Source organism: Bos indicus, chromosome 17 (assembly GCF_029378745.1).
Source record: "Bos indicus isolate NIAB-ARS_2022 breed Sahiwal x Tharparkar chromosome 17, NIAB-ARS_B.indTharparkar_mat_pri_1.0, whole genome shotgun sequence".
Classification (NCBI taxonomy): Eukaryota; Metazoa; Chordata; class Mammalia; order Artiodactyla; family Bovidae; genus Bos; species Bos indicus.
The window spans coordinates 23,804,991-23,826,255 of record NC_091776.1 but is presented as its reverse complement, the minus strand read 5'-3'; the positions used below and the strand labels follow the sequence as shown (position 1 = coordinate 23,826,255).

Genomic DNA, 21,265 nt, shown 5'->3' with positions numbered 1-21,265 from the left:
ACAGAACAATTTTATTCTTTTCTTTCTGTAAAATTATCTTAGTTTATAAGCTTATAACTTTAGCAAAGATTAAAGCTGAAAATACTTGAAGAAATATATATATATAATATATATATATATATATACACATGTATATATCATTCATAAATATAATTCTGCATATATGTATACATTTACCCACCTGAAGACAAAATATCTGAACTAGTTTGTTCTAACATAGGTAAATGTGGCAAAGACTTAGAAGACTTAATGAGGCTAAATCAAATTAATTATAATTGTATCTATGACAGCAAGTCCCCCCAAACTGCCTCCTGGCATTGCAGAGACTTTGGCAAATATGAGCTTAGGTCACACTACTCAAAATCAAGGAGTTGACAGACCAAATTTTCTTCCTGAGATTTCACTCATTAGCCAAACCGAAGTACTTAGTATATCAGGTAATGCTGCTTGAATTCTCGAACACTAGGCTTTGGGATATGATCCCATGTTCACTCATTGAAAAGTGTCTAAATACTTATACCTGGTATAATGGTCCACAGATGACAGCTTGGGCAGAAGGATTTTTTCTTCTCTCTGTCATGTAATTTTGACAGTTTTACAAACTGTGTAACAGCCACCTTCAGACTCCATCTTAACTGTTTGTTTATTGTACAGCCATAAATTGTGTTTCTCTGACTTTTAAAGATTCTTGTAGATGTTATTATAACAGCCTTTGATAAGTTTCAAATTGGATGAAGATATTTACAGATTAATTTGTAGAAATAAAAAAAAGCAAACATTTACATTAATTGGAAGATAAGGCAATGTTTTCTTAAGTAGCTGGTATTTGTTACAGCTACTTATTAAGAAGACATGGCAAGAATACACAGAAGAACTGTACGAAAAAGATCTTCATGACCCAGATAATCACGATGGTGTGATAACTCACCTAGAGACAGACATCCTGGAATATGAAATCAAGTGGGCCTTAGAAAGCATCACTATGAACAAAGCTAGTGGAGGTGATAGAATTCCAGTTGAGCTATTCCAAATCTTGAAAGATGATGCTGTGAAAGTGCTGCACTCAATATGCCAGCAAATTTGGAAAACTCAGCAGTGGCCACAGGACTGGAAAAGGTCAGTTTTCATTCCAATCCCAAAGAAAGGCAATGCCAAAGAATGCTCAAACTACCACACAATTGCACTCATCTCACACGCTAGTAAAGTAATGCTCAAAATTCTCCAAACCAGGCTTCAGCAATATGTGAACCATGAACTTCCAGATGTTCAAGCTGGTTTTAGAAAAGGCAGGGGAACCAGAGATCAAATTGCCAACATCCACTGGATCATGGATAAAGCAAGAGAGTTCCAGAAAAACATCTGTTTCTGCTTTATTGACTATGCCAAAGCCTTTGACTGTGTGGATCACAAGAAACTGTGAAAAATTCTGAAAGAGATGGGAATACCAGACCACTTGATCTGCCTCTTGAGAAATCTGTATGCATGTCAGGGAGCAACAGTTAGAACTGGACATGGAACAACAGACTGGTTCCAAATAGGAAAAGGAGTACGTCAAGGCTGTATATTGTTACCCTGCTTATTTAACTTATATGCAGAGTACATCGTGAGAAATGCTGGACTGGAAGAAACACAAGCTGAAATCAAGATTGCCGGGAGAAATATCAATAACCTCAGATATGCAGATGACACCACCCTTATGGCAGAAAGTGAAGAGGAACTAAAAAGCCTCTTGATGAAAGTGAAAGAGGAGAGTGAACAAGTTGGCTTAAAGCTCAACATTCAGAAAACAAAGATCATGGCATCCGGTCCCATCACTTCATGGGAAATAGATGGGGAAACAGTGGAAACAGTGTCAGACTTTATTTTTCTGGGCTCCAAAATCACTGCAGATGGTGACTGCAGCCATGAAATTAAAAGACACTTACTCCTTGGAAGGAAAGTTATGACCAATCTATATAGTATATTCAAAAGCAGAGACATTACTTTGCCAACAAATGTTCTAGTCAAGGTTATGGTTTTTCCCGTGGTCATGTATGGATGTGAGAGTTGGACTGTGAAGAATGATGAGCGCCAAAGAATTGATGCTTTTGAACTGTGGTGTTGGAGAAGACTCTTGAGAGTCCCTTGGACTGCAAGGAGATCCAACCAGTCCATTCTGAAGGAGATCAGCCCTGGCTGTTCTTTGGAAGGAAGGATGCTAAAGCTGAAACTCCAGTACTCTGGCCACGTCATGCGAAGAGTTGACTCATTGGAAAAGACTCTGATGCTGGAAGGGATTGGGGGCAAGAGGAGAAGGGGACGACAGAGGATGAGATGGCTGGATGGCATCACTGACTCGATGGACGTGAGTCTGAGTGAACTCCGGGAGTTGGTGATGGATAGGGAGGCCTGGCATGCTGCGATTCATGGTGTCGCAAAGAGTCGGACACGACTGAGCGACTGATTTGATCTGATCTGATTTGTTACACATATTTAATTATTTGTAATTGAATTATTATTTATTCTGATTCAGATCAGTTGCTCAGTCGTCATTATTATTTATACCTCTATATTATAGTAAGGTTTTAAATTAATGTGCTATTTTTTCAGAATATGTCCAATTTTCCTTGACACCTATGAAAAAATGGGCTATTTAAGCATGTACACCATTTCTAAGCTCTATTATAAAGTGATAGAAATAAAAATATTCTGCACCTGTTAGAAGATATATAGGGTAATATATAGATAAAACCAAAATATATAGGACATTATAAAGATCATAGGTCTGTCTTCTAAACTGTATAAAATCAGCAGAAAACCCTCATCCCTTCTCCCTTACTGTCAAACAGTATATCCTCCCTTATTAAGTAAAGCAATCACAAGACCTAATTCAATTTCCCGCTATTATAATAGTGAAATACATCTGTGTCATTATATCCCTTCCATTCTTTTTCCAGTTGTAATAGAAGAAGTATTACTTCCCATGTCAGAAATAATTTTTCTATTTGTGTTTTGGGGTCTATTTTTTTTCCTTCTCTGGCACAAAAGTTTCTCATATGTAGTCAATTCTTTCTCTTTAGAGATGCCTTCCCTTTAACAATTAAAGAGGTATATCAATCCACCAATATATCAACAAACAACAAAACAAATTCTACCCTATGTTCTCTTAAGCTGACTATCTCTTCACTCACAGTCATAATTATTGAGTTATTTATACTCCTTGGCCTTCCCTGGTGATTCAGTGGGAAAGAATCTGCCCACCTTCCAATGCAGGTGATACAGGTTCACTCCCTGGTTGGGAAGATCCTCTGGAGAAGAAAATGGTACCCCACTCAGTATTCTTGCCTGGGAAATCTCGTGGATAGAGGAGCCTGATGAGCTACAGTCCATGGGGTTGCAAAGAGTCAAATAGGACTTACTGACTAAACAGCACAGCAACAACAGCATTTATACTTCATGTCTCCTTGACTTACTGCACATTTCAATGTATTCTGAGATCTTTATCACCAAAATAATAAATTATATATACAAAATCAAAAATGTCAAGTGTGGACTTTTTCAGTCATTTTCTAAGTTTCTCATTAGCAACATTTGAAATATTCTCGAACAGTGCTTCATGCTCTGATACCTTGACTCCTGTTATAGCATATTCTTTTTATTCATAGTCATATATTTAACTGTATATTGGAAATATCCATTTGGACAGTTCTTAAAAATATGTCACCCTGCATTTTCCTATTCCCAACAAATCACTTTCTTTGTGTGTGTTTTTAGTTTACTGTCTATTCAGTTGCCCATAAAACCTTTCTCATCTTTGGCCATATCTTTTACTTCCCTGTGTGTGTGTGTGTGTGTGTGTGTGTGTGTGTCCTAAGTTGCTTCTGCTGCTGCTGCTGCTGCTAAGTCGCTTCAGTCGTATCCGACTCTGTGTGACCCCATAGACGGCAGCCCACCAGGCTCCCCCGTCCCTGGGATTCTCAAAGCAAGAACACTGGAGTGGGTTGCCATTTCCTTCTCCAATGCATGAAAGTGAAAAGTGAAAGTGAAGTCGCTCAGCTGTGTCTGACTCTTAGCGGCCCCATGGACTGTAGCCCACCAGGCTCCTCCATCCATGGGATTTTCCAGGCAAGAGTACTGGAGTGGGGTGCCATTGCCTTCTCTGTAAGTTGCTTCAGTCATGCCCAACTCTTTTGTGACCTTGGACTGTAGCCCACCAAGGCTCCTCTGTCCATGGGGATTCTCCAGGAAAGAATAATGGAGTGGGTTGCCACTTCCCTAAATCATCTTAAATAATCAATCAGAATTCTTCTATTTCCTAAATATAGTTCAAATCTGTTCACTTGTATCTATCACTTCAGCTGCCATTTCACTCAGCTCACAATTTTATGGTCTTGCCTAATCTTGTAGGACCTCCTACAATAGAGATTCTTAATAGCAATGTGTTTTTCTCATTGCACACCTGGTAATTTTTTTTAAATTTCAAACGAAGTCATATCATTCCACTGTTTAGTGGCTTCCAATTTTCACCTTTTTATCATTGATCTCTATCAAGCATAGATTTTTAAAATTTAACTAATTTTACTTAAATACAAAGTAGTAATACAAGCATAATTCAGGAATACTTAAACACATCTCTTAGGTTAATTTTCCCATTATGAATTATTTGGTAATTTTTAGATATTGTAAATTAAGAATTTAAATGATTATGTCACTAAATAAGAAAGAAATGTATAGAATATTGCACATAGTATGATACTACTGGTGATTTTATGTGGGGAAAAAAACCTAACACCTGTAAGTAAAAGATTCACAACTTTCAATAATATTTTTGTTTTTTTGCAATTGTATGTTTATTACAGTATAAAACATTGTAAACAAACACAATATTAACTCTTATTTATCAGTTTCAACCTACTTAATTTAACTTCCAAGGATACAAAACACCTTTTTTAAGATGAAGTATTTTAGGTTATTTGCTTTAAGTATTTCACTTGTTAAAAGATGTTTTTACCTCAAAGGGAATGAATATCATGTTCAAAGCAATAAATTTCTCACAAATGAATTCCAAAAGAGTTATGTTTTCCATGGTGATGACATTCATGCTGCAGTACACTCTAAATATCAAATATTTTTCATATTTCTTTAACCCCCAAATACATGAAATACATATTGTTGAATATTCAAAATAAAATATTAAATTCTCTAGGGCTTCCCTGGTAGCTCAAAAGGTTAAGAATCTGCCTGCAATGCAGAAGACCCAAATTCCATCACTGGGTCAGGAAGAGCCTCAAGAAGGAAATGGCAACCCCTTCTAGTATTCTTGCATGGAGAATTCCATGGACAGAGGAGTCTGGCAGGCTACAGTCTATGGATTGCAAAAGAGTTAGACATGACTTAGCAACTAACATCCTCTCACTCAAATATTTGAGTGTTCAAAACAATTGAATATTTGAGTTAAATATAAACATTTAAAAATATTTTCTGTAGTACAATCTTATTACCCCCCCAAAAAATCAATTATGTTTATCAAGAAATTTTTAAAAGTCAGTTTTATTGAGGAATTGCTAATATATGCTCATCAGTCCTTTTAATTGCTTTTTAAATGAACATTATAGAAGAATGATGTAAGAAAGACCAAATAATTTTGTTGCTTATAGAGAAAAATATTCTGCATAGTCACTGGCTTTATGTAGCTAATATGAATTTGTAATTACTTCAATAGACTTCCCTGGTGGCTCAGATGTTAAAGCATCTGCCTACAATGTGGAAGACTCAGGTTCAGTCCCTGGGTTGGGAAGATCCTCTGGAGAAGGAAATGGCAACCCACTCCAGTACTCTTGCCTGGAAAATCCCATGGATAGAGGAGTGTGGTAGGCTACAGTCCATGGGGTCGAAAAGAGTCAGACACAAGTGAGCAACTTCACTTTCTTTCACTTTTCAATTGGTCCTATTTTAGGGGTGAAATAACTGGCTAATTTTTTTTTTTTCATGTCTGAGTGAAATTTGTAATAGAACATTGCAGAGATCCAGAGGGTAAGTGGGGATACATTTAATGAAGCATTATTATAGCATGTTAAGTAAATTTCATTTAATTTGTAAATTTTGAAAGTTTTCCAAGACTCATAACATTGGAAAAAATTCAATTTAAAATCAGATACCTAGTCAATTTACTGGTTTGTTTCTAGTACCCTCACAAACATAAAGAATATAAAAAGATTCATAAAGTAGTTTATTTCCACTTTAATTATTCCTGGTTTTCATTTGTTTTTGAAAGGCTTTTATGATCATTGGAATTATTGAGTCTTTTTGATGTCTTCAGTAATCCCTGAAATGGGTGAATATTAATACTGTCATACATATGTGTCATACATATATATACATTGTACATGTGTGTATATATATACATCACAATATTTTAGAATTCATTTTTGGTAAGAATTTTTAAATATAAATGTATAATATATTTTTAACACATTTGATTACATTTAATATCAACCCCCCTCCCCAACCTCTTTGAAATAGGGCAGAAGAATGTTTAAAATTTTCCATTTTCCTAGTGAACTATTTGGGAATTAGAGAAATAATAAAAGATTATATTTTAGACAGTATTGAGTCTGCATGCAGTGCTGGTCTCCTCATGCATCTTATTTTTCCCCCATAAAAATTACATCATTATTATGAAAAAATCATAGCGTATGAGTTTGTAAATATAAATTCAAATATATGAACTACTAACTGTGTGACTTTGAACAAGTGATTTATCCTTCAGGCTCATATCCTTATTTGTAAAATGCATATTGCAAAAGATAATACATAAAATGATAACTCAGTAGTTCACAGTAGGTCCTCATTAATCTTGTTGTCTTTTCTTTCTTCATATTTCTCTTAACTCTATGAAGTAAAACATGGTTACAAATAAAAATAATGTATATGTATATATTTCCTATATGTGGTAGATGTGTACATATATATATAATGTTTGTATATGTATATATCTAGAATAATATTGCACATTCTTACAAAAAGTTGAAACATCTTTTTTCTAAATACTTTAAGGATGATACTAAGATCCTGTGTGCCACGTGCTGCTGCTGCTAAATCACTTCAGTCGTGTCCAACTCTGTGTGACCCCATAGATGACAGCCCACCAGGCTCCCTTGTCCCTGGGATTCTCCAGGCAAGAACACTGGAGTGGGTTGCCATTTCCTTCTCCAATGCATGAGAGGAAAAGTGAAAGTGAAGTCGCTCAGTCATGTCCGACTCTTGGTGACCCCATGGACTGCAGCCTACCAGGCTCCTCCATCCATGGGATTTTCCAGGCAAGAGTACTGGAGTGGGGTGCCATTGCCTTCTGCATGTGCCACATGTGATGCAGCCAAAAAAAAAAAAAAAATTGTAATTGAAATTACTTTAGAAAAAATTGGTATAAAACCAGACTGAAACTTGATAAATCCTTAAATTGTATATATTTAAAAAGTATTTAAGTGTTTGAGTTGAAGGATATACATATAGTTTAAAATAGTCATCTGGAAAATTGATTAATTGAATCCACTGAGGTAGTAAAGCAATCTATGTGTGGAGGCCAGAATGTAATAGCAAAACTTGAACCCAGGATATGAATGCTGGGAAAACTTCCTTTTTAGAGGGAATAGATTAGTCGTTATTGGCATGTTACTATAACAGAAAGATGAAAGTTGTGCTAAAAAAGTGTACTTCTAGATCTACTATCTTGACTAAATAAGTGTTTAATAAAAAACAAACAAAAAAAAAACTTTAACCCACAGAGAAATTAACTCAAATATATTCTGAAATGTGATTTCCATTTCCTTACTGACACACAATAGAAATGATCGCTGAAAATATACTGTTAGTGGAATCTTTAAATTTGGGTCCTTAGAATTAAAGATAAAAATGAGTGAGTAATTCAGACATAAACTATCAGTACTTCTGTGTTGGGTTTCAGGAATAATCTGTTCAAGTACTTAAAGTGTATTTAATGCTTAAGTTAAAGAGGAGAGTGAAAAAGTTGGCTTAAATCTCAACATTCAGAAAACTAACATCATGGCATCTGGTCCCATCACTTCATGGGAAATAGATGGGGAAACAGTGGAAAGAGTGTCAGACTGTATTTTTGGGGGCTCCAAAATCACTGCAGATGGTGACTGCAGCCATGAAATTAAAAGACACTTTCTCCTTGGTAGGAAAGTTATGATCAACCTAGATAGCATATTGAAAAGCAGAGACATTACTTTGCCAACAAAGGTCCATCTAGTCAAGGCTATGGTTTTTCCAGTGGTCATGTATGGATGTGAGAGTTGGACTGTGAAGAAAGCCGAGCACTGAAGAATTGATGCTTTTAAACTGTAGTGTTGGAGAAGACTTTTTTTTTTAATATACATTTATTTATTTTAATTGGAGGTTAATTACCTTACAGTAATGTATTGGTTTTGCCATACATCAACATGAATCCACCACAGGAGAAGACTCTTGAGAGTCCCTTGGACTTATTTAGTCACAAAGAGTCAGATACAACTGAGCAACTGAATTGGACTGAACTGAACTGAATGCTTAAGTTGTGTACTCATAATCTATGAGGGGTAGCAGAAACCAAATTTATTCAAATATTTAAAGATAATCTAAGATTATCCATATTTGTATGATCATTGATAAAATTAACTGTTGCTGTAGTTCAGTCACTCAACATATGTCCAACTGTTTGTAACCCCAGACTGTAGCCTGCAAGGCTCCTCTGGTGTTCATGGGGTTCTCCAGGCAAGAATATTGAGAGTATGTTGCCATTAAATTAACTGTGTATATTTAATACTTGGGATGGTTTTGTTAGATTTGTTGATTGGGGAATTTGAAGAAATTTAAATATATTACATATATTCAGACAGTTCAGTCGCTCAGTCATGTCCAACTCTTTGTGACCCCATGAATCGCACCATGCCAGGCCTCCCTGTCCATCACCAACTCCCAGAGTTCACTCAAACTCATGTCCATCCAGTCGGTGATGCCATCCAGCCATTTCATCCTCTGTGGTCCCCTTCTCCTCCTGCCTGCAATCCCTCCCAGCATCAGGGTCTTTTCCAATGAGTCAACCCTTCGCATGAGGTGGCCAAAGTATTGGAGTTTCAGCTTCAGCATCAGTCCTTTCAGTGAACACCCAGGACTGGTCCTCTTTAGGTGAACTGGTTGGATCTCCTTGCAGTCCAAGGGACTCTCAAGAGTCTTCTCCAACACCACAGTTCAAAAGCATCAATTCTTTGGCGCTCAGCTTTCTTCACAGTCCAACTCTCACATGCATGCATGACTACTAGAAAAACCTTAGACAGACCTTTGTTGGCAAAGTAATGTCTCTGCTTTTCAGTATGCTATCTAGGTTGGTCATAATTTTTCTTCCAAGGAGTGTCTTTTAATTTCATGGCTGCAGTCACCATCTGCAGTGATTTTGGAGCCCAGAAAAATACAGTCTGACATTGTTTCCACTGTTTCCCCATCTATTTCCCATGAACTGATGAGACTAAATGCCATGATCTTCATTTTCTGAATGTTGAGCTTTAACCCAACTTTTTCACTCTCCTCTTTCACTTTCATCAAGAGGCTTTTTAGTTCCTCTTCACTTTCTGCCATAAGGGTGGTATCATCTGCATATCTGAGGTTATTGATATTTCTCTCAGCAATCTTGATTCCAGTTTGTGCTTCTTCCAGCCCAGCATTTCTCATGATGTACTCTGCATATAAGTTAAATAAGTAGGGTAACAATATACAGCCTTGACTTACTCCTTTTCCTATTTGGAACCAGTCTATTGTTCCATATCCAGTTCTAACTGTTGCTTCCTAACTTGCATGTAGGTTTCTCAAGAGGCAAGTCAGGTGGTCTGGTATTCCCGTCTATTTCAGAGTTTTCCACAGTTTATTGTGATCCACACAGTCAAAGGCTTTGGCATAGTCAATAAAGCAGAAATCAATGTTTTTCTGGAACTCTCTTGCTTTTTTGATGATCCAGCAGATTGTTGGCAATTTGATCTCTGATTTCTCTGCCTCTTCCAAAACCAGCTTGAACATCTGGAAGTTCATGGTTCATGTACTGCTGAGGCCTGGCTTGGAGAATTTTGAGGATTACTTTACTAGAGTGTGAGATGAGTGCAATTGTGTGGTAGTTTGAGCATTTTTTGGCATTGCCTTTCTTTGGGATTGAAATGAAAACTGACCTTTTCCAGTCTTGTGGTCACTGCTGAGTTTTCCAAATTTGTTGGCATATTGAGTGCAGCACTTTCACAGCATCATCTTTCAGGATTTGGAATAGCTCAACTGGAATTCCATCACCTCCACTAGCTTTGTTTGTAGTGATGCTTTCTAAGGCCCACTTGACTTCACATTCCAGGATGTCTGGCTCTAGGTGCGTTATCACACCATCATGATTATCTGGGTCGTGAAGCTCTTTTTTGTACAGTTCTTCTGTGTATTCTTGCCACCTCTTCTTAATACCTTCTGCTTCTGTTACTACTACTACTAAGTTCTTCAGTTGTGTCTGACTCTGTGCGACCCCATAGACAGCAGCCCACCAGGCTCCCCCATCCCTGGGATTCTCCAGGAAAGAACACTGGAGTGGGTTGCCATTTCCTTCTCCAATGCATGGAAGTGAAAAGTGAAAGTGAAGTTGCTCAGTCGTGTCCGACTCTTAGTGACCCCATGGACTGTAGCCCACCAGGCTCCTCCATCCATGGGATTTTCCAGGCAAGAGTACTGGAGTGGGGTGCCATCTGCTTCTGTTAGGTCCATACCATTTCTGTCCTTTATCGAGCCTATCTTTGCATGAAATGTTCCCTTGGTATCTCTAATTTTCTTGAAGACATCTCTAGTCTCCCATTCTGTTGTTTTCCTCTATTTCTCTGCATTGATCGCTGAGGGAGCCTTTCTTATCTCTTCTTGCTATTCTTTGGAACTCTGCATTCAGATGCTTATATCTTTCCTTTTCTGCTTTGCTTTTTGCTTCTCTTCTTTACACAGCTATTTGTAAGGCCTCCTCAGACAGCCATTTTGCTTTTTTGCATTTCTTTTCCATGGGGATGATCTTCATCCCTTTCTCCTGTACAATGTCACGAGCCTCTGTCCATTGTTCATCAGGCACTCTATCTATCAGATCTAGTCCCTTAAATCTATTTCTCACTTCCACTGTATAATCATAAGGGATTTGATTTAGATCATACCTGAATGGTCTAGTGGTTTTCCCTACTTTCTTAAATTAGTGTCTGAATTTGGCAATAAGGAGTTCATGATCTGAGCCACAATCAGCTCCTGGTCATGTTTTTGGTGACTGTATAGAGCTTCTCCATCTTTGGTTGCAAAGAATATAATCAGTCTGATTTTGGTGTGACCATCTGGTGATGTCCATGTGTAGTCTTCTCTTGTGTTGTTGGAAGAGAGTGTTTATGATCAACTTTAAATTTCTTAATAAAATTCCTTACTTCAGTGCAAACCCCTCAAAGTGATTTCAAAGATAGAGGAGCATTATATAGAAACAGAAGGTTTTATAATTTTGGTTTAAAAATAAAACTCTAGTTTAAAAAATTTATTTCAGTAAATTGAATATTAATTTTTTATGATTTTATGTATTTATGGCTGTGCTGGATCTTTGTTGCTGCCCACGTGCTTTTTTCTAGTTGCAGCAAGCAGAGGGCTGCTTTCTAGTTGCAGTGCATGGCTTTTCATTGTGGCGGCTTCTCTTGTTCCGAGCACAGGCTCTAGGGCTTGTGGGCTTCAGTGGTTGCAGCATGCAGGCTCAGTAGTTCTGGCTCCCAGGTTCAGTAGTTGTGGTATACAGGCTTTAGTTGCTCTGAGGAATGTGGACTCTTCCTAGATCAGTGATCGAACTTGTGTCTCCTGCATTGGCAGGCGGATTCTTTACCACTGAGTCACCAGGGAAGCCCCAAATATCAATTTTTAACACACAAGAAGGTAAAAAGATTTTTTGCCCCAACTTCAAATACACCAAAACACAGATTGACAGTTAGATTCAAATATGTAATTTATGAGATACTTTCTCACACATTTAATTATGCTCTTTGATTCTTAAAACCTATTAACAACTTCCTTTGAATAAAACAGAAAAGGTTAAGATTAGCTATTTTCCATATTTTATATAATTAGCAATAAAATTAAATTTATATGTTGCCATCTCATAGCAAATCTGATAACTAATTGACCATCAACTTTTCCCATTATGTCATTATAATATGTAGTCTGCTTCCAATCTGGAATTATCCAGCATTACTCATGATCAGACCGTGAAGAGTTTTCTTGTAGCCTTTGTCAAATTTTATTATCAGAGTAATGCTAATCCTGGAGATTATTTTTTAAAATGTTTTTGTCAACTGAAAATCAAATATCTGTAAATCTGTTTTAGTTAAATATATTAAGTTTTGGATGAATATGTCCTGACGTTGAATAAAATTTAGTGTTTGTCATATAAGAAACTCTATTTACTATGAAAAAAGATCCACTGAGGTTCAAGAGAGGATGTTGAACTCACCTCTCCAAGGCTGGAGGATCAAGTTCAACTTTAAGAAGAGCATATCGGGAGGGAAATAATGTTGCAGTCATATATGGAATATACATTTCTTATTAAAGAGTCAAGGATTGGAGACTCAGAGATGTAAAGTAACTTTCCCCAAATCACAAACTTTAGCAAGAAGCAGACCTAAATGGGTTTTGTACTATATACAGGTAACTTCCTTAACATTTTGACTTTATTTTTGAGATTAAAATTGAGAGTAATAATAATATTCTCATAAATCCTCATGAAATGTAAATATTCTCATGGGTGCTGAAGTATTTATTGGACAGTTATATTTGGTTACAAAACAGTTCTTTACAGCCTCAGACTTTATCTATCAACTTAATGTATGTTTGTTGTTGTTTTTGTTAATCACTAAGTTGTGTTCCACTCTTGTGACCCCATGGTCTGTATCCCACCAAGCTCTTCTGTCCATGGAATTTCTCAGGTAATAATACTGGAGTGGGTTGTCATTTACTTCTACAGGGATTCTTCCTGATGCAGGGATGGCACCCACATCTCTTGCATTGGCAGGCAGATTTTTTACTGCTGAACCACCAGGGAAACTCTAATATATGTTTGCTGCTGCTGCTGCTACTAAGTCGCTTCAGTCATGTCCAACTCTGTGCAACCCCATAGACGGCAGCCCACCATGCTCCCCCATCCCTGGAATTCTCCAGGCAAGAACACTGGAGTGGGTTGCCATTTCTTCTCCAATGCATGAAAGTTGTTTACCATAATACAATTATACAACTCTGTATGATTATGATAGGAGGTACTACTCTGGTGAACAAATTGTGGAACAAATGTAACTAAAATTGCTAAGCGTAAAATGAATAGGTAGCAGCAGAAATATACTGATATATGAGAATAGGTGAACTATAGACATTAGTCCACTGTATTGAGTGAATGAAAGTCAGTTCACCAGATGAATTAGGTCAAAGGAGGTCAAATAGGAGCTTTTACTGCACTTGAAAATTTAAGCAGTCACAACATTAATTCAAATACTTAGAAACATTATATAAATCACACGTACAATAAGTTATATTCTGTATATAGGGAAGCTTCATTAATTGTGTGTCTGTATGTATGTGAAGACATGGTCCTTGATTACTGTTTCAAGTCTTTCTCTTTACTAAAGGGTCAAGCCTTCTTTTGATGGTTAGGCAGCTTCCTATATCTTCTCGGGTTGACTGAAAAATAGTGTCATTCGTATCTGTGCATAAATTGAACATTATGACCCAACTGTCATGTAACAGGAGGGATCATCTGTCTTTCCTTTTTTGAGTCAAGGGATTTTGGCAGGAACATAATATTCCCTTCAAAATCAGTTTGTTCCCTTGACTTTTTTTTTTTTTTTTATAGACTCTATTTATCTGATTCTGCCTCTTCCACAGTCTTTGGGCTTCCAGACTGATTAGATCCTAATTCTTTTGGCATGCTGTCAACATATCCCACTCAGAATAACTATTAAACCTTTGCTTTTGCTACTCGTCTGCAATTTTGTTTCCCTTTCTGTGCACCATGTCTATGCTCTGTGATTTTCACCTATTTTTGCCTCAGGCTGTCTCCTGACAGTGTTACCACCTCCCTCTATGAATTTGTTGCTTCTTTGCCCAAGTAATTTATTTATGTCCCCTTCTTTCTTTCCCCATCTCACTTCAATTTATGATCCCAACTATTAACTTTTTATGTATACGTTCTTTTGTTTCGTTTCAATTCACCATGAATATTTTAAAAGATTAGACATTTTATTTTTTCTCAAATATATAAACAGTACATTTTTCAAGATTAAAAGGTTTCACATGTAAATACTCATGTTGCAACTACAATAACCCAATAACCAATTATTAAGAGGAAGATCTCCTTTTCTATTTAGCAGAAACACTGAATGCTTCAAATGTTGCTAATGTAAGCTAAATCATTCATCTGGATTTTTTTCTTCAACTTGAATAGTTTTATACACTGGTAACAGTTAAAACTGCAATTTAAACAGGTTTTCAGTATTATGTATTAGCTAGTATACAGATTTTATTCAAAGATGTATATGTGTTCTCAGGAAATTAATCCAGGGATATTGTCAACAAAAATGGATTCTCTGTTGTTTTGCATTAATACAAATTCTTTCAAAGGAAAGTATAGTGAAGTCATAAATGCAGTTGAAAATAATTGATTAAATCTTTCCCTTTTATCCAATAACAGAAATAAGCATTTGAGAACTAAGAAAACTTTTAAGAATTGAACTAAGCTGATGGCTTTGAGTACTTATGTTACTTAGAATAAAGGATGGTTGTTCAGTTTTCAGATGTTCTCAATTGTCTTATTTCCACCATTTTTGGAGGAACTCTGTATGTTTTATTATTCAATTAACTACTAAGGAAGTAGTTTTCTTCTGCATTACATGGGAGAAAATGTAATTGACTGAATTACCAGGAAAGTTGAATCTGAAATGAAAATTGGATTAGTGTGTAGGAAGTTTATTAAGGAATGTTCAGGTATTCACCACCTATAGAAGGAATAGAAAAAGGAAAAAGCAGGACTGGAATGGGAAAAAGAAATCAAACAAACTGGAATTTTCTGGAGTATTAACGATCTCAGCTGATCACTTGGAAATGAGGATAGTTGTTAGAAAGTACACCAAACTGGGATAAGAAGACTAGATTTTTGTGCTATATTGAGCAATCATTGGATGAGTAGATTTTGCTAAAGAGAGTTGACCTTGCAAGAGGCAATTCTTATTAGCAAAAAGAGATATTGGAGGACTTTAAGGGGAATCTGGGCGGCAAATTCCACCATAAGCTAAAGAAATAATTACTCAAAGTAAAATAAAAACACTTTAAGAAAAATAGGCACATGATTGTACAAAGACAGCATCAATCATTTAATATTGTGTAGACCTAATATCTTTGACACACTTAGACTAATATTCTGTTTTCTGTCTTCTCTTCTCCTTCCTCCTTCCCTGTTCCTCACTTCCCCCTCTCTTTCTCCACTTGTTCTCTCTCTGTTCATATTTCCATGAAAACATTTTATGATACACATTTAAAAAAACATATACCAGATTGAACAGACTTTTACAGTGAACAACTATATGTTGACCAATTACACTTTTTAAAATTTACCTTTTATACACATCATGTAAAGTTCACTTTTTTGTTATTGGTCAATTTGTACCTTCTAAAAAATTTACAGAGTAGTATGTCTTATTCAGACTGCTACACAGAATATAATAAAGTCGCTAGCTTATAAATCACAGAAATTTATTTCTCACAGTTGTGGAGGGTGGGAAGTCTAAGATTCAGTTCAGTTCAGTTCAGTCACTCATCTATGTCCGACTCTTTGCAACCCCATGAATCGCAGCATGCCAGGCCTCCCTGTCCTTCACCAACTCCTGGAGTTCACTCAAACTCACATCCATCGAGTCAGTGATACGATCCAACCATCTCATCCTCTGTCGTCCCCTTCTCCTCCTGCTCCCAATCCCTCCCAGCATCAGAGTCTTTTCCAATGAGGCAACTCTTCTCATGAGGTGGCCAAAGTACTGGAGTTTCAGCTTTAGCATCATTCTTTCCAAAGAACACCCAGGACTGATCTCCTTCAGAATGGACTGGTTGGATCTCCTTGAAGTCCAAGGGACTCTCAAGAGTCTTCTCCAACACCACAGTTCAAAAGCATCAATTCTTTGGCTCGCAGCTTTCTTCACAGTCCAACTCTCACATCCATACACGACTACTGGAAAAACCATAGCCTTGACTAGATGAACCTTTGCTGGCAAAGTAATGTCTCTGCTTTTCAGTATGCTATCTAGCTTGGTCATAACTTTCCTTCCAAGAAGTAAGCGTCTTTTAATTTCATGGCTGCAGTCACCATCTGCAGTGATTTTGGAGCCCCCCAAAATAAAATCTGATACTGTTTCCACTGTTTCCCCATCTATTTCCCATGAAGTGATGGGACCAGATGCCATGATCTTAGTTTTCTGAATGTTGAGCTTTAAGCCAACTTTTTCACTCTCTTTCACTTTCATCAAGAGGCTCTTTAGTTCCTCTTCACTTTCTGCCATAAGGTTGGTGTCATCTGCATATCTGAGGTTATTGATATTTCTCCTGGCAATCTTGATTCCAACTTGTGCTTCTTCCAGCCCAGCATTTCTCATGATGTACTCTGCATATAAGTTAAATAAGCAGGGTGACAATATACGGCCTTGATGTACTCCTTTTCCTATTTGGAACCAGTCGTTTTTCCATGTCCAGTTCTAACCGTTGCTTCCTGACCTTCATGTAGGCCTCAAGAGGCAGGTCAGGTGATCTGGTATTCCCATCTCTTTCAGAATTTTCCACAGTTTATTGTGATCCACACAGTCTAAGATTAAGGCACTTTTTTGGAGTCTATTGTTTTGGTATCTGGTGAAGGTAGACATTCTTCTTTGATGGCCTTATTCTCACTGTAACCTCACATGGTGAAAGGGTAAAGGAGATTTTAGGGTCTTTTCTATACAAGCACTATCATACATAAGGGCTCCTTGTTTGTAACCTAATCACCTTCCAAAAGACCCACACTTTTTAATTCTATCCCCTTTAGAGTTAAAATATCCACATTTGAACTGGGGAGACATACTCAGCATTTTGTCCCTGGCCATCCAAAACCTACATTCTTTCCTGAGTAAGATATATATATTCCATCCTAAAAACCAAAGGTCTTGACTAATTCCAGCACCAACTCAAAATAAGTACATGATTCATCTAATATCTAATATTATCTAAATTTACCATAGGTAAACCTATGGTATGGTTTTTCCATTAGTCATGTATGGATGTGAGAATTGGACCATAAAGAAAGCTGAGCAACAAAGAATTGATGCTCTGAACTGTGGTGTTGGAGAAGACTCTTGAGAGTCCCTTGGACTGCAAGGGGATCAAACCAGTCCACCCTAAAGGAAATCAGTCTTGAATTTTCATTGGAAGGACTGATGCTGAGTTGAATCTCCAATACTTTGGCCACCTGATGCAAATACTGAGTCATTGGAAAAGATCCTGATGCTGGGAGAGATTGAAGACAGGAGAAGAAGAGAATGACAGAGGATGAGATGGTTGGATGGCATCAATGACTCGATGGACATGAGTTTAAGCAAGCTCCAGGAGTTGGTGATGGACAGGGAAGCCTGGCTGCTGCTGTCTGTGGGGTCACAAACAGTCAGACATGATTGAGTGAACTGAACTAAACTGAAAACTCAAGGTATGATTCATGCAGAGGCAACTTGCTTTCCAGCTGTGAATCTGTGAATTCAAATGTGTTATGTGCTTTCAAAATATAGTGGTGCATGAGGCAGAGGAGAGGCACTCCCATACCAAAAGGGGGAAATAGGAAAGAAGAAAGCATGTGGAGTTTAAAGTGGCTGCAGGGAAGTCTTAACTTCTAGACCAATGAGTCATTGTTGGATTTCCCAGTGTAAGCATTCCTGACTCTGTAAATAAGACCTCTAGGCCAGCAGAGCATAAATTCATGGGAACAGGAAGCAAACATTTTACTAATGGGATGCTAGGGTTGGTGAGTGGTACCACTTCCATTTCTACTTCTTGATCCTTGGACCTATGAATCCTGGCTATGAGAGAAACAATATCATATATTGGACACTGATTCAGAGACTATACAGCTTTTTGGCAAACCTTGTTCCTGGCCAGCAAGGTATTGCCACCTATATGATGCTGTAAGTCTTCAAAAGGCCCTTCCAATAGCTGCTTCAGGTTGCTGGGGATATGGAAAGACCAGAGTTCCATGAACATGGAACCACCACCTCACTTTTGCTGTGACGTGAGTTCCTTGATCAGAAACAATGTTCTGTGGAATAACATTGTGGTAAATAAGGCATCCTTGTAAGTTCAAGACTGATAGTCTGGGCAGAAGCATTCCATGCAGGAAAGACAAAACCATATCCAGTGTGCCTACTTCATCAAGGAGAAATACTAACAATGCCATAATGGAGCTTTCAAATGTAATTAATCTGCCCTCAAGTAGCTGGCTGATGACCCTGGGAAACTGCCATATTGGTTACTCTGTTATTCTTGGTTACTGGCAGATTGAACACTTACTAACCATAGCTAAATTCCTATTAACTTTCAGCTCCCTCCTATTAACAAATGATACTCCGTAAGGATGAGAATTCAACTTGGACTATAATTCAGCCCATCACAGGATGAGGTTCTGCATTTGATTTGTAGAAATTTCACTCTGTGCAGGAGATAAGCTTCAGAGCAGATCCAGAAGCTCTTAAGTCATTTTGGGGTATTTGAGATGGGAATTCAAACTCTGAGTTTAACCTTTCTTTTTACTACTTTGTTCAGTAACATTAGAAGTGTTTACCTAAAACAAATAGACTGTCAGTTATTTCTACAGCAAAAACTGCTTTATTCAGGATCAGCAGAGAATTACAACTGGGGGACTGCAACCATGTGAGCCAAGCACAATTTTTTTTTCCCCCAAAATAGAGAGGAGAATCCTTTTATAGAGGGGAAAAGGAAGTTGGGAGCACAATAGTAAACAGAGTCCATTGGAGAAATTGAGAGTTCAAAGTTTAGTGGTTTTTCTTCAGCTAATTGGAGAAGGCAATGGCAACCCACTCTAGGGTTCTTGCCTGGAGAATCCCAGGGATGGGGGAGCCTGGTGGGCTGCCATCTATGGGGTTGCACAGAGTCAGACACGACTGAAGCGACTTAGCAGCAGCAGCAGCTTCAGCTAATTTGTGAGAGTCTTATTTTGCTGAGTTCTTGTCAGGCAAAGAGTCTCTCATCTTCCTGTTGGGTTCTGCAGTGGTTGTATGGTGTGACAGCTCCTCCCCCTTCTCTCCTGGATTTATTTAATTCAGGTCCCTGCTGAAGCAACCTATAGAAGCAACCAACCAAAGTCATTATATTCTTTTAGTTTCTAAAAATGGTATTGCCTCTTAAGATTGGTAGATTAGGAATATCCAGTACATATAGTTGAAGTAACTCTATTAATTATCAGCACTCAGATAATTAATCAGAAATTATTTTTCCTACTGGAAATAGATTCATTAGCCTCCTTAAATCTGATCATATTAGAGAGGTAATTCCAGGAACTCCAGAACCAATTCAGAAAACTCATCCTTAAAATTCGTTTCCTCTGTGCTCGCTTCGGCAGCACATATACTAAAATTGGAACGATACAGAGAAGATTAGCATGGCCCCTGCACAAGGATGACACGCAAATTCGTGAAGCATTCCATATTTTTTGTACTCTAGATTTTTAATTTTAGCTTTTTTGTATATGTTATCAATTTTGTACCTATAGTTTTTTTTATAATTTCTGTGACTTTTTTTTTCCCTCCGTTTCTTTCTCTTCTTCTTTTATATAACATTGTATATCTGAAATTCCAAACTCTACTCTAGATTTTTAATTTATGCTTTTTGGTATTTGATATCAATTTTGTACCTGTATTTTCTTTATAATTTTTGTGACATTGTTTGTGTTTGTTTGTTTGTTTTCTCTCTTTATTTTTCTACTTCCTTTTATTTTAACATTGTATTTTTGAAATTCCAAACTCTACTCTAGATTTTTAATTTGTTATTATTTATTTAAAAAGTCAAATAAATAACCTAACTCTACACCTAAAGCAACTAGAAAAGGAAGAAATGAAGAACCCCAGGGTTAGTAGAAGGAAAGAAATCTTAAAAATTAGAGCAGAAATAAATGCAAAAGAAACAAAAGAGACCATAGCAAAAATCAACAAAACCAAAAGCTGGTTCTTTGAAAGGATAAATAAAATTGACAAACCATTAGCCAGACTCATCAAAAAACAAAGGGAGAAAAATCAAATCAACAAAATTAGAAAGAAAAATGGAGAGATCACAACAGACAACACGGAAATACAAAGGATCATAAGAGACTACTATCAACAATTATATGCCAATAAAATGGACAACGTGGAAGAAATGGACAAATTCTTAGAAAAGTACAACTTTCCAAAACTAGACCAGGAAGAAATAGAAAAATCTTAAGAGACCCATCACAAGCACGGAAATTGAAACTGTAATCAAAAATCTTCCAGCAAACAAAAGCCCCGGTCCAGATGGCTTCACGGCTGAATTCTACCAAAAATTTAGAGAAGAGCTAACACCTATTCTGCTCAAACTCTTCCAGAAAATTGCAGAGGAAGGTAAACTTCCAAACTCATTCTATGAGGCCACCATCACCCTAATACCAAAACCTGACAAAGATCCCACAAAAAAAGAAAACTACAGGCCAATATCACTGATGAACATAGATGCAAAAGTCCTTAACAAAATTCTAGCGATCAGAATCCAACAACACATTAAAAAGATCATACACCATGACCAAGTGCGCTTTATCCCAGGGATGCAAGGATTCTTCAATATCCGCAAATCAATGTTATACACAACATTAACAAATTGAAAAACAAAAAACATATGATTATCTCAATAGATGCAGAGAAAGCCTTTGACAAAATTAAACACCCATTTATGATAAAAACTCTCCAGAAAGCAGGAATAGAAGGAACATACCTCAACATAATAAAAGCTATATATGACAAACCCACAGCAAACATAATCCTCAATGGTGAAAAATTGAAAGCATTTCCTCTAAAGTCAGGAACAAGACAAGGGTGCCCACTTTCACCATTACTATTCAACATAGTTTTGGAAGATTTAGCCACAGCAATCAGAGCAGAAAAAGAAATAAAAGGAATCCAAA

General features: G+C 37.0%; 1 long non-coding RNA gene and 1 other non-coding gene across 2 annotated transcripts in view; both read left to right on the top strand.

Moving 5' to 3' along the window:
* Positions 1 to 21,265, top strand: part of LOC139176843 (uncharacterized) — a 249,812-nt gene that overhangs the window by 186,246 nt on the left and 42,301 nt on the right. The gene's annotated exons all lie outside the window — the stretch shown is intronic.
* On the top strand, positions 19,678 to 19,784 carry LOC139176881 (U6 spliceosomal RNA). The gene has a single exon (XR_011561352.1). It is a non-coding gene; the product is annotated as a U6 spliceosomal RNA (small nuclear RNA).